Source organism: Scylla paramamosain, chromosome 4, assembly GCF_035594125.1.
Source record: "Scylla paramamosain isolate STU-SP2022 chromosome 4, ASM3559412v1, whole genome shotgun sequence".
NCBI lineage: Eukaryota > Metazoa > Arthropoda > Malacostraca > Decapoda > Portunidae > Scylla > Scylla paramamosain.
The window spans coordinates 25,346,345-25,359,526 of NC_087154.1; positions in this window are offsets into that span (position 1 = coordinate 25,346,345).

Sequence of the window (13,182 nt, forward strand, 5' to 3'; positions counted from 1 at the left end):
TAGAAATTGTGGCCTCCAGCTCAAGACGACAAGTGATCCATACAATTATGTATGTACCATCAAGTGACACGCTAATATTCATGGTGCAAGCCAACTTTGTTTGTAATGTCTGGCTGCCTGAAGACTGTTGTCTGTGGTGTGCTGTCACAAGAGGTGAGGTCACTAGTTGCTGAACTCTTACATGATAATGACTTGTTTGTGTACTGGAGGTAAAGCTGCTTGCTGTTTAATGACTTCTTCATGTAATGGAGATAAAGCTGCTTGCTGATAACTTTTTTTGATTGAGGTGCTCTGGATCTGCCACACTGCTGTCCAAGGCTACCACCTTCCTCAAGCTGCCAAAGGCTACAGAGAGAGAGAGAGAGAGAGAGAGAGAGAGAGAATGTGACCAAGGACTTTTAATAAAACCAACAAATTAATAACTAACCTTAAATACATAATATACTGTATAATAGGTAATAAAGTGACCAAAGATTTTTTAACAGCCCCACTTAGCACTATCAAAGAATAAACTACCATAGATTTTAGTGACCAAAAAGGATGTTTATTACCTTATCTAACCTAGAATGAACATACAATAATTAATTGACTAAGATACGTTGATTAAAAAAAAAAACCTTACTTCATTTAATTTTTGCCCAATACACTGGCCATATCCAGTTACATTAAAATGAAAAATGAAAGCACATCACTACTTTGCCTGCATTAAGCACATACTATATTTGGCTTTACCTGTCATTTTGGAAGGTCAAAGTAGTCATCAGCTTTCCATATTTCCTTTGAGGTATATAGTGAATATACTAATAAGCAAGTAATGTGTATTATCATAACTCACACTATCATTTACTGCATTGACTGGGAGCCTTTGCAGAAAAATACTTACACTAGTAAATTTACCTTTAGGCTGAAAGATTTGCTCTAAACAAGAACACTTACCTAATCTAACTTGACTAAGATTTTCAGGGAAGCCTTTTCATTTATTTCTTTATCCTCCCCTAATGTACCTTTTATCATCCCAGCTTCGCTTAGCCAAATGGTAAATTTTCAGTCTAATGCATCCTACTTTATGGAGACTAAATGTCTTCAGCCTCTCTTTCATTGCTACAATGTTACACCTCTTACTATCTTCTACTGATATTTTTATGCTAATTGCTCTTCTGATCTTGCTAACTGCATGCCTTCCCTCTTCCAATGGTCTCACTCCATAAGACTTTCTTTTTTCTCTCATCTCTATTCTGTCCACCTCTCTAATGTAAGAGTTAATTAGTATTCTCAATCACTCACCACTATTCTGCCCATCTCCCTCATGCAAGAGTTAACTGGTATTCTTAATCATTCATTCCTTTCTCTGGTAAACTCTGGAACTCCCTTCCTATTTTCCCACTTCTTCCTTCTCCATGACATGAACTCTTTCAAGATGGAGATTTCTAGATACTTACCCTCTAATTTTTGATGACTGCTTTTGACTTTGGGGACTGGTGCCTCGGTGAGCTTTTTTTTTATTATAATTTTGTTGCCCTTGGCTGGTACCCCTCTTACATAAAAAAAGGTAAAGTCTTGTAAGTTTCCCTGATATTATTTACTTTTACCTCATTGATCAAACTCCTACCTAAACAATAAGGTGAATTAGTAAGAAAGGGCATCTCTCATCACCCTCAAATTCCCTAATCTTGCACTGTCTTCCCTATTGTAACACACTGGTGAACTATTGATAAGTGTATCCCACTTCATCCCTAACCTCTCACAATTCAACTAACATAAGAATATTTACTCTACCATAACAAAACTGCTAGCATTTGTGTGCAGCACCACCTTGTAATAATTCACCTTAGTCCTTAATAACCAATTTATCATGCATAGGGTTTACTTCTGTACTTTCTACCATTGAATGTTTATGACAGCTTACATACAGTGCTATACACCATAACAATTCTTGCATTTGATATAGTACCACAATAATAAAAACACCTCACAACTGATGGAGTGTTTTGGGTGTATTTGGATGTATTTTGGTTGTATTTTGGGTGTATTTAGGTGTGCTTTGGGTGTATTTGGGAGTTTCAGATTTTTTTGTGTATTTGAGAGTGTTTTGGGTATTTTGGAGTGTTTTAGGGTGTTCTGGGTGTATTTTGGATGTTTTACTAATTTGCTCTCTCTCTCTCTCTCTTTCTCTCTCTCTCTCTCTCTCTCTCTCTCTCTCTCTCTCTCTCTCTCTCTCTCTCTCTCTCTCTCTCTCTCTCTCTCTCTCTCTCTCTCTCTCTCTCTCTCTCTCTCTCTCTCTCTCTCTCTCTCTCTCTCTCTCTCTCTTCAGCTGGCCTCAGTGATGGACGGACTGAGCAACCAGTGCAAGGATGTTAGTAGCATGCAAAACATCCTCCAAGACCAGAGCTGGGCACTTCCGCAAGCACTTCTGCAAACTTCAAACTCCGCAATTGCAGAAGGTAATTTTTGTTTGCGGATTTGCGTTTGTGGCAAATTCCCCACAAATTTATGGATTTGTATTTGTGGAAGTATTTCCACAAACACAAACATACCCACAAACCACATGGTAAAGCAAGCACAAGCTTATTTTTGGTTCCCAAAACTTCCCATATCTGAACTGTCAAGTTGGCAACTAGAAGCTTTTATCTCAGGCCTAGTGTTGCCAACTTAGCACTTTTGGCAATTTTCATGATAATCTAGTGATCAAAGGGTTCCAAAGCTAGGTTCTTCACTCTCTTCAGTGAGATGGACCTTGTCATGGTGACTGCAATCCACCCCCACTTCAAGCTGCCTGTGGTCCACCTTCTCAACCCTAACAAGGTTGAGAAGGTTGAGTGAGGTCGAGGCTGTTGAAAGAAATAAAGGAGCATGCTATTGCCATCGATACAACACAAGCCAGCACCACCAGTGCAGACAAGAATGGGGAGGATGGCTTCTTCTAGGAATTTGGAGTGAACATGCCTGGGTCTGGGCCAGTGGAGGACGGCAGCCACACCCACCCCTCCAACAAGTTGAGTAAGGAATTTGACACTTTGGTGCTCTGAAAGAAGCACCAGCTACAGCATGGACCAGAGCATGTTTCCCATCCTTTGGCGTGCAGCCTGGGTTGATGTCTTCCTTAAGTATAACACAGCTATACCTAGTTCTGCAGCTGTGGAAAGACTATTCTCCCAAGGGTCAGACATAATGAAGCCAAATAGAGCCAGCCTGACCTTTGAAAACTTTGAGCATTTGACCTTCATGAAGGGTAACATGGTCCTGCTCAAGACAGAATTACCTCCATTGTTGTTGGAGGAGGACTAAATTAAGCAAGTTTCAACACAGGGCAGTGGGGAATTCGAACCCAGGCCCACCAGGTGTTAAGTGGGCCCGGGTTTGAATCCCTGACGGCCCTGTGATGATAACATTGAAAAATAACATCTATCTATCTATATACCTTAGCTTTTTCCACTGTGTAGGTGGGTAGCCCAGGCAGGGCACAACCTAGGTAACATATCATTAAAATAATAATAAAATAATATAAAAAATGATAATGATAATGATAACATTACATTGAAGTTAATTAACATATTTATTTATTCATTTATCTATATAATAATAATTGATTGACCTACCCTTTTAAGTTGTTTTAACCATGTTTTAATACTTTTGTTGCAAAAAAAGAAAAAGATATTAAGGAATGGTTTGTGGTTTGTGGATTTGTGGTTGCAGAAAAGTAGATATCAGGAGGTTTGCAGATTTGTGGTTGTGGAAGGTAGGTTGTGGGTTTGTGGATTTGTGGTTTGCTGAAAGGATTTTTGGTTTGTGGTGCCCAGCACTGTCCAAGACCAAGCCTCTTCTAATTCTGCAGTAGCAGTAGTAGTAGTAGTAGTAGTAGTAGTAGTAGTAGTAATAGTAGTAGTAGTAGTAGTAGTAGTAGTAGTAGTAGTGGTAGTTGTAGTAGTAGAAGGAACAGGAGAAGTTTGAAGAGGAGGAGAAGGAAGAGAAGATGTTTATCTTTCTATTTACCTTCTTTATTCTTCCTCTCCTATTTATATTGTCTTTTTATTATTTTCTGTTTATCTTTCAATTTTTCACTATTTATTACTTCCTTTTCTCTCATTAATCTATGTGATTCTCTCTCTCTCTCTCTCTCTCTCTCTCTCTCTCTCTCTCTCTCTCTCTCTCTCTCTCTCTCTCTCTCTCTCTCTCTCTCTCTCTCTCTCTCTCTCTCTCTCTCTCTCTCTCTCTCTCTCTCTCTCTCTCTCTCTCTCTCTCTCTCTCTCTCTCTTTTGGGGACCACAGTTTCATGGTCTCCCCTGTGGACAATAAGGGTGTCATCATTGAGCCCTGTGAGATCTGGGAGAGAATTGTTTATGTAAAACAGGTGAAGGTGAAGGTTCCTTTAGGCAATGCATACAGGCCTTGTTTATCTCCCTTCCCTGACCACAACATGGCTGATGTTTGCCCTCCCAAGAAACAAAGGACCAACCTGACCACTGTGGATGTTACCCCTATCCCCAAGCACTCTCCATTCCTGAGTTCAGAGTGTAGCCCATGGACACAGACACCACAACCAGCAGAAGTCATGGATGACACAACTTCCTCTTGTCTTTCCTTGCCTCAGCCATGGCCCTCACATTGCCATGTTCACTTCCCTGAGAGACATGGTAAGACTTTGGCACAACTCTATGACTGACTCATGGCACTCCTCAAGCAGCACCCTATCATTAGAGCCAGTAATCAAGGAAGGTAGACACAGGCCTTACCTGGCAATAAATCCCCAGTCAGATGCCTATGCCATGCTGGTGGTGGAGGAAAATTTTCTTCTCATGATCATGGTGCCAGCAGACCTTATAGCACCAAGCAACAAATGGTAATTATTCACAGGATCTTTGTTTCTGTCAGTGTGAACCAGCTTGCCACACTGGAAGCCTTCGTTTGGCTCAAGAGACATGTCATTGCTGCTGAGCCCTGTCTTCAGCTCCTGGGCCTTGTTGAAGGGGCTGTGCCCAGGTATGTTCATCTATTAGGCCTGGGCCACTTTAGAGTTGAGCCTTACACCCTGGAGCCTGACATATGCTGCAAGTGCTGTCGTTTTGGACATCATAGGTGGAAGTGCAAATTGGCCCCATGCAGCAAGTACTGCATGGGCAACCACAAGTCCTTCCACTGCCTGGAAAAAATCCAAGCAGGCACCACTGTCCTTCCTCTATGCTGCAACTGTGTGGGTGAACATAATGCTCACTCCCATGTCAGCCCTACCAGGCCCAGGCCTTGCAGAGAGCAACAGACTAACAGTCTTCCCACCTACCCTCCTAAAATGTTCTTCTGGCCTGCCCCTCCTCCTCAACACAATACCTGGTCAAATGGTGCCCTGTCATTGACTGCCCTCTCCCCCATACCTTTGCCAGCTGTCCAGACATCAGCATCGCTGCCCTTGCCCAGGACAGCTGCCTCTACTCAGCCTGATCTGTCCCATGCTCCATCTGCTCTACCTTCTGACCCTTCTGCTCCACTCCCTGGCCCTGTGCCACCTAATGTTGCTCCCTCTTCAGCTCCTGTGAAAAGGACTCATCAGCCTGCTACTCCAGCTGCTACTTCCATATGACAAGCTGACCAGAGTGTGACCTTACCACACATCACTAAGCTCCTGACTGAGGTTAGTGCAAATGTCAAGGACTTGAATGAGATGGTCACTGCAGAGACCAACCCTGAGCAGATCATTGTTCCTGGCATGCCCCAAGTGCCCAGCCCCAGCATGTGTCAGCATGTATACAGCCTCAGCCTGTGCCTCCCCCTGTCCAGTCTCTGTTCCTACCAGCCCCCGCCCAGCCCCTGCCTGTGCTGATCTGTGTCTGTGTCTGTCTGTGTCCCATTCTGAGGATGTAAACCTGGAGTCCAACTATAATGCCATGGATGCTGACATGGAGGACAAGCCTGTTGACAGTGTTGTGTCTGTCATTGCTGTAGATGCCAATGTTCCTCAAGGGGGTGGGGGAACAGTGTCCCTCTCCTGCTGCTTCCCAGACTGAACAGACATATGATTTGGAAATGGTAATGTGTCAGGTGACTTCATTGGCTGAGCAGTTGGCTTAGTTATATCAATGACTCTCTCTGCCCCAACAGGCATTGTTGTCCAGTTCACATGATGCATGATAAGACCTTTTGTACTTTAACTTGGAATGTTAATGGTTCACAGGCCAACTTCACTGACTTCCATGTTCATGCACTATTACACCACCCTGATGTCACTGCCTTGCTGGAGGTTGGGACACAGGTGCCAGAACCATGGAAATTCACTTCCTACATTCTTGATTGTGCTAATGTGAGCTGTAGGGGTTTAGCTACTTATGTTAAACAAAGGGCCCCTGTCACTCTTGAGAGTATGGATGTTTCTGAGAGCATGGAGTACATTACTGTATGTCTCTACAATATGAGCAAGGTTGTGTTTTTGTTAACATGTATTGTCATGCAGGGACCTTTGATATTTTTAAATTTCCCTGACATGTTCTAAAGGGACAGGCTGTTCTTATGGGTGATTTTAATGCTCAACACAAGGACTCAGGTAGTCATCATACCACCAATGTCAATGGTGTTCATTGGAAAGCCTTCCTTGATGCCACAGACACAGCTTTCCTAACTGGGAAAAATATCCCTACTCATGTTCAGAGCAGTAGGCTAGATTAAGTGGCCCTCCTTAATATGTAAAAATTTACTGCTGCAACCTTTCTTGACAGGTCCCTTCTGAGTGACCACTTCACACTGGAGACCACCTTCTTTGTCTCTGCTTCCCCTGCTGTGTCCAGGAAGCATTTTAGTGTCCCCAGTCTTCAGATGCCACAACTCATCTGTCATGTCACCATGTGGTACTTCATCATGCAGAGTTCCTTTGTCAGTCCTGTATGAGGGGCTCTTGCATGCCATCAAGAGATTTGTCAGTGCCACATTAACCTCACCCAGGCTGAGAGGTCATGTTCTCAGTCCTATCCCAATAAACCCCAGGTTCTTCACTGTCAACAGATGCTCACTGCCTGTCAGAGGCAGTGGCAAAATGACCCTGATGACCATGAGGCTTGAGAGGCCATGGTCACTGTGGCCCAACACTTTACTAAGCTCTGACAACAGGCAAGGAAGAGATACTGGGAGGCTTTCCTGTGTCATATGGGCAGGACCTGCAGGAGGTGTGGCTTCATGTAAACAAGGTTAGGGGCAAGTCCAGGCATCAGATCAGTGATCCTGACCTAGCCAGCAAAGCACAGGAACTTATTATGCAGTGGAAGCAAGCCTCCTTGGTGGATGGCCTCCCTGCTGGCCATCAGGAAGGACTTAACCAGGAAAAACCCTATAGAATGGACCTGATCCATCATAATGTCACTCTACTTGATGATGCCTGTGTGTCCATCATCCATGATGAACTGTTTTCAGCTACTAAAAACATGGTAAATCCACAGCTCCTGGCCAAGATGGACTGACTTATGACATTATAAATCCACTTATTGCTGAAAGAAAAATCAACTCTGTACTTGACCTGTTCAGCATATCATTTGCCTCAGGCCAGCTACCTGCTGCTTGGAAAGCTGCGTTAGTGATTCTCATCCCCAAAAGGCAATGGTACCTTTTGTCCCATTTCCCTCACAAGCTGTTTGTGTAAGATGATGGAAAGAGTAATACTAAATAGGCTTTTTATACAAAATGGGCCTAGCCTTTCTGGAAGCATTCATGGTTTCTTAAAAGGTCATTCCACCAACCACTGTTTAATGAAGTGATAAGGATGGTATTTGTAAAGCTTTCATTGATCTCAAGGAGGCCTTTGATAAGGCCAATAAGGATGTTATAATGGAGGAACTTGTTCTCAAGGTGTCAAAGGCAAATTGTTAGGTTGGGTTAGGGACTACTTGTATGATCAAAATGCCTAAGTTTGGTTCTAAGGTTCAGTCTCCTCTGTGGAACCCTTGAACTGGGTACTCCACAGGGTGGCATCCTCAGTCCCATGTTATTCAATACCCTCATGGACAAAATTGCACGTTGACCATTTCCACAAGGGTCTCAGGTAATCCTTTATGCTGATGACATCCTCCTACAATGTAACTCCCTTAATCTTTTTGGTCTAGCCCTCCAGCAATTGTCATCTCTTTGCATGCGGGTGGGCCTTGTTATTAATGAAACTAAAACTCTCTTTCGGGCCAACTGTAGAGTCTCTACCCACAAGTACCTAGGTGTCCACAGTTTTAAGTCTCCTCAAATTGTCACATGTGAGAGATATATGTCTGTCATGGCTTGCGTCTCTCAGGGTCTTGGCTTAATGGAGGTATGGGGGCTGGCCTCCCAGTGCTTAGGATGTTTTATGTTTCAGTAATTTGGTCTCTTATAAACTATGCTGCTTCAGTATTAGCTCAATTCAGTGCTTCCCAACTTTGTCCACTTGAGACTCAGCAGAATGAGGCCATGTGAATTATTTAGGAATCCCTGAGGACAGCCAAGACAGAGGTCCTCAGAGCAGAGCTACACCTTCTCAGTATTGTGTGTTGAATTCAGGAAATTACATGTTACACTGTAGGCTGCATGCTTTGTAGTGGTTCTCCGTCTCTTAAGCAATCACAGGTTTTACTTTATCATAACCCCATAAGCTCTGCAAATGCATACCTGAAAAAAAAATAATGACTGTTTTAACCTGTGCAAGTGTCAGAGATGCTGTTTTGGGTTTAGTTCAGACACCACTCCAGCCAACCTGGAGCCCTAAACATGTCCGTGTGGACACTGACAAGCTGTCTCTGCCAAAACATTCCTGTTCCCCTCATATATTACAAGATTTGTTTATGACAAAATTGTCTGAGTACCCTCAAGTGCTTTCTGTTCATGTTTTCTGTGATGGGTCTGTCAATGGCAGTAAGTCAGGCTGTGGTTTGTTTATTTGTGACTATGTGTCTCCCAGTCAGCACACAGACACTGAGGTGTCCAGAAGGCTCCCTGTTCACCTGTTCTCCACCAGGATAGAGCTGTATGTCATACTTGAGGCTTTACACATTGTAGCCTCTTCCCTCAAGGATGTTTACTTCTTCGTTGACAGTCAGACTGTCTTAAGTGATCTTCTCTTGCCTGCAGCTACAGACTGTGATATTGTAAATAAGTGTCTTGGTGTCATTCGCACCATTGAGGAGATAGGTGCCGGGGTTCACATAACATGGATGCCTTCCCATGTAGGCACCCTTTTCAATGAAAAGACTGACCATTTGGACCTACTTGCCCTTCAGGATGAAACAGTGAACCCTGTTAAGCATAGCATTGAGGACTATGTAAATAGCATTATTGATGATTGAGCACAATGCTGTCATGATGGCAGTCCTAGCTGCCTTTATTATGTTCATGTCTCACAGGATGGCAATCACACCTATAGGAGATATAGTACATCTCAGGATATTGTGGCGATGTGCCTTAGGGTAAGATATAACTCTCCTGTAGTGTACTGTACATTGTGTGTTGTTCCTGGAGGACACACACTGCATCACTATGTTAGGGACTGTCCCTGCATTGAAAAGTTTAGTCCCACAAGACTTTTTGACCTGCAGCAGCTTATTTGCTGGCTACTAACTACCAACACTCCTAAGGCTATACTTAAGGAGAACCAAATTTTGTTCCCAGATGGTGATGCAGTGTGTGTGTGTGTGTGTGTGTGTGTGTGTGTGTGTGTGTGTGTGTGTGTATTTACCTTTTTTACCCAGTTATTTACCTAGTTGTGCTTTATGGGAAAAGAGCTATGCTCGTGCTGTCCCATCTCCATATCCTTTAATATCCAACTTAGCCTTGAATCCATGTATACTTTCTGCATTTACTATCTCCTCATCCAGACTGTTTCATAGATCAGTACTTCTATATGGGAAACTATACTTTTTTGACGTCTCTTCTACAAGCACTCCTCTTCAGCCTCTTTCCATGTCCTCTAGTGTCCCGTGTATCCCAGACCATTAAGTCGCTCCGGTCCACCTCCTCTACTCCCTCATATGCTTTATATATCGCATTCAAGTCTCCCCTTTCTCTCCTCTTTTCCAACATTGGTAGATGTATCCTTTCCAGTCTCTCTTCATATGACAAGTCCCTGATAATTGGTACCATCTTCGTAGCTGCTCTCTGAACTCTCTCCAACTTCCTTATATCCTTTTTCTTGTATGGCGACCACACTACTGCTACATATTCTAGTCTAGGTCTTATCAGTGACACGATCATCTTCCTGACCATCTCTTCATCCATATATGCAAAGGCTTGCCTTATTCTTCTCAACAAGTTATAGGTTTCTCCTGTAATTTTGCTAATGTGTGTCTCTCTGGGGTCAGGTTCCCAGTCACTGTAACACCAAGATCCTTTTCCTCTGCTGCTCCACTTAACCTTACATCATTCAACACATAATTTCCTTTTACTCTTCTTGTACTTTTTCCAAATTCTGTTACTTTACACTTCTTTAAATTAATTTTCATTTCCCATCTATAACTCCATTCTGATATCTTGTTCAAGTCTTCTTGTAACTAAACCATCCACAATAGTGTATGCCACTGTCCATGCCCCTCCCTCCCTTACAGCTGTGCCTCTGCACCCTTCACTCTTCATATGTACCACTTCCTCAACCTTAGGTCCATTACTCTCCAGAAAAAAGTTCCTTTTCCTCTTGTGTCCTCTGTTCATTCCTTTCTTTTGCTTCACTTCTCAATTCATTGAGTTTCTTCCTTTCTTCCTCATTCATTTCTCTTCTAATCCAGACTTGTTTAAACTCGTTACTTTTGGCTAGCTTCCACACATTTGCCAATGTTTCTTCAGCTGCTGTTTGGGATTTTAGTTTGATTTTCAATGGTCTACTTTTTCTTTGATCGTATTTACCAATCCTGTACACCTCCTCTATTTCATCTTCTGGCTTTGTATCCCCTATGTTTATCACACTCAGTACTAATCGAGCTGTTTTTCTTTGTTCTGCTTCTCTTTTATACCAATTTTTTTTTATCTCACTTTCTTCCAGGCCAAAGATCATTACGCTCTTCTTTTTATCTACAGTGTCTCTTACCAGGTTTTCCTTTTCCTTTATTACCTTTATAACCTCTTTTGTTAAGCCTTCTTTACTCCTCTGGTCCTTCACTACTTCTGTATAACTCACTTTTTTCTCCAACTCCTTGCACTTATTTACAGATCTTTCTGCCATTTCCTTAACTTCTTCTTGGCTTTCGTTAATTTGCTTATCCCTGTTTTTGTCTTGGACTTCAATCTTTTTCATCCTTTCCTCCAGCATATTCATTTGTATTTCTCTAGCCTTCATCGTTTTATCCATCATTCCCATTTTCATTTCCAGCATTCTAATTTGGTTTTCCTTATCATGTATCTCTTTCTTTCTGTGTGTGTGTGTGTGTGTGTGTGTGTGTGTGTGTGTGTGTGTGTGTGTGTGTGTGTACAACTAGGTACAACTAGTTGTACCTAGTTGTATTGTACAGGGCATGAGCCAAAGCTCATTTTGTCCTGTCTCCATATCCATATTTATCCAGTTTCTCTTTAAACATGTTTACATTCTTTGGTGCAACTACCTCTTTCTTCAAATAATTCCAGATTTCAATAGTTCTATATGGGAAGCTGTATTTCTTGATGTCGTTTGAACATCCACTCTTCTTTATTTTCTTCCCATGCCCCCTCTTCTGTCTTTCTTCCTTCTCCATCCATGGTATCAAGTTATTTCTGTCTATTCTTTCTATATTGTTTACTAATTTGTACATTGTCATCAAGTCTCCTCTTTCTGTTCTCTCTTGTAGTGTTGGTAAACCCATCTCTTCAAGTTTTTCTTCATACCGTAAGTCTTTCAATTCTGGTACCATCTTTGTTGCTATCCACTGTGTTCTTTCCAGTTTCTGTATATCTTTTTTTTTCTATGTGGAGCCCAAACTACTGCTGCATATTCCAATTTAGGACGTATCATGCTTGTTATAATTTTCTTTACCATTTCCATATCTAAATAGTTAAACATCACATTAATGTTTGTTAACAAGCTGTATGTAGAGCTGAATATCCTTTCAGGTGATAGTGTGTCTTGAATCGTTACTCCCAAATCTTTTTCTTCATTATTTTTCATCATTATTTCTCCTCCCATTTTTGTACTTCCATGAAGATCTTTTTTTACTTTTTCCTATTTCCAACATGTGGCATTTTCTGGCATTAAATTTTTAGTTTCCGTCTTTGGCTACATGCATGTATCTTGTCAATATCCTTTTGTAACTCCTTGCAGTCATTTTCATCCTTTATTATTTTCATTATTTTTGCATCACCAGCAAAAAGGTTTATATAACTATTTAGATCCTCTGTAATATCATTTACATATATTTGAAACATAATAGGCACCAACACAGATCCTTGTAGTACCTCACTTGTCACTCTGCACCAACTTGAATTTGTGTCTCTGATTACTGCTCTCATTTCCCTCCCTTGTAAATAATCCTCCATCCATCTCAATGTTGCTCCCTTTAGTCCTCCTCAGTTCTTTAGCTTCCACATAAGACTTTTGTGGGGAACTTTATCGAATGCCTTTTTGAGATCCAGATATACTACACCAACCCATCCATCCCTATCTTGCACTATATCTATTACTCTCGTATAGAAGCTCATTAGATTTGTGACACAGGATCTCCTTTTCCTGAATCCAAATTGTTTTTCTGTAATTATTTTTTCATCTTCTAGATATTCCACCCATCTCTCTTTAATTACTATTTCACAAAGTTTGCTTACAATACTTGTTAGTGACACCAGTCTATAATTTAATGGTTCCATTTTATTTTCCCCTTTGTATAATGGCACAATGTTAACTCTTTTCCATTCCCTTAGTACTTTTCCTTCTCTCAACAAACTGTTAATTGTATCCCATATGGGTTCCTCCATTTGTTCTCTGCATTCTTTTAATATCCATTCATTTACTCGATCTTGCCTCATAGCTTTTCTGACATCCAGCTCTTCCAGCAATTTCTTGATTTCTTGTCTCTTTACTTGTATCTCCTGTATTTCCTCATTCTGTGATACCACTTTCGGTGCCACAAATTTGGTTTCCTTCGTAAACACAGATTGAAAACTTTCATTCATTATTTCACTCATTACCTCGGTAGTTTCATAAATTCTTCCTTCCCTTTTTAACTTGTTTCATTTTCCTGTTTATGTATCTGTAGAAGAGTTTGGGTTCTTCCTTGCATTTTCTTACTATGCCAC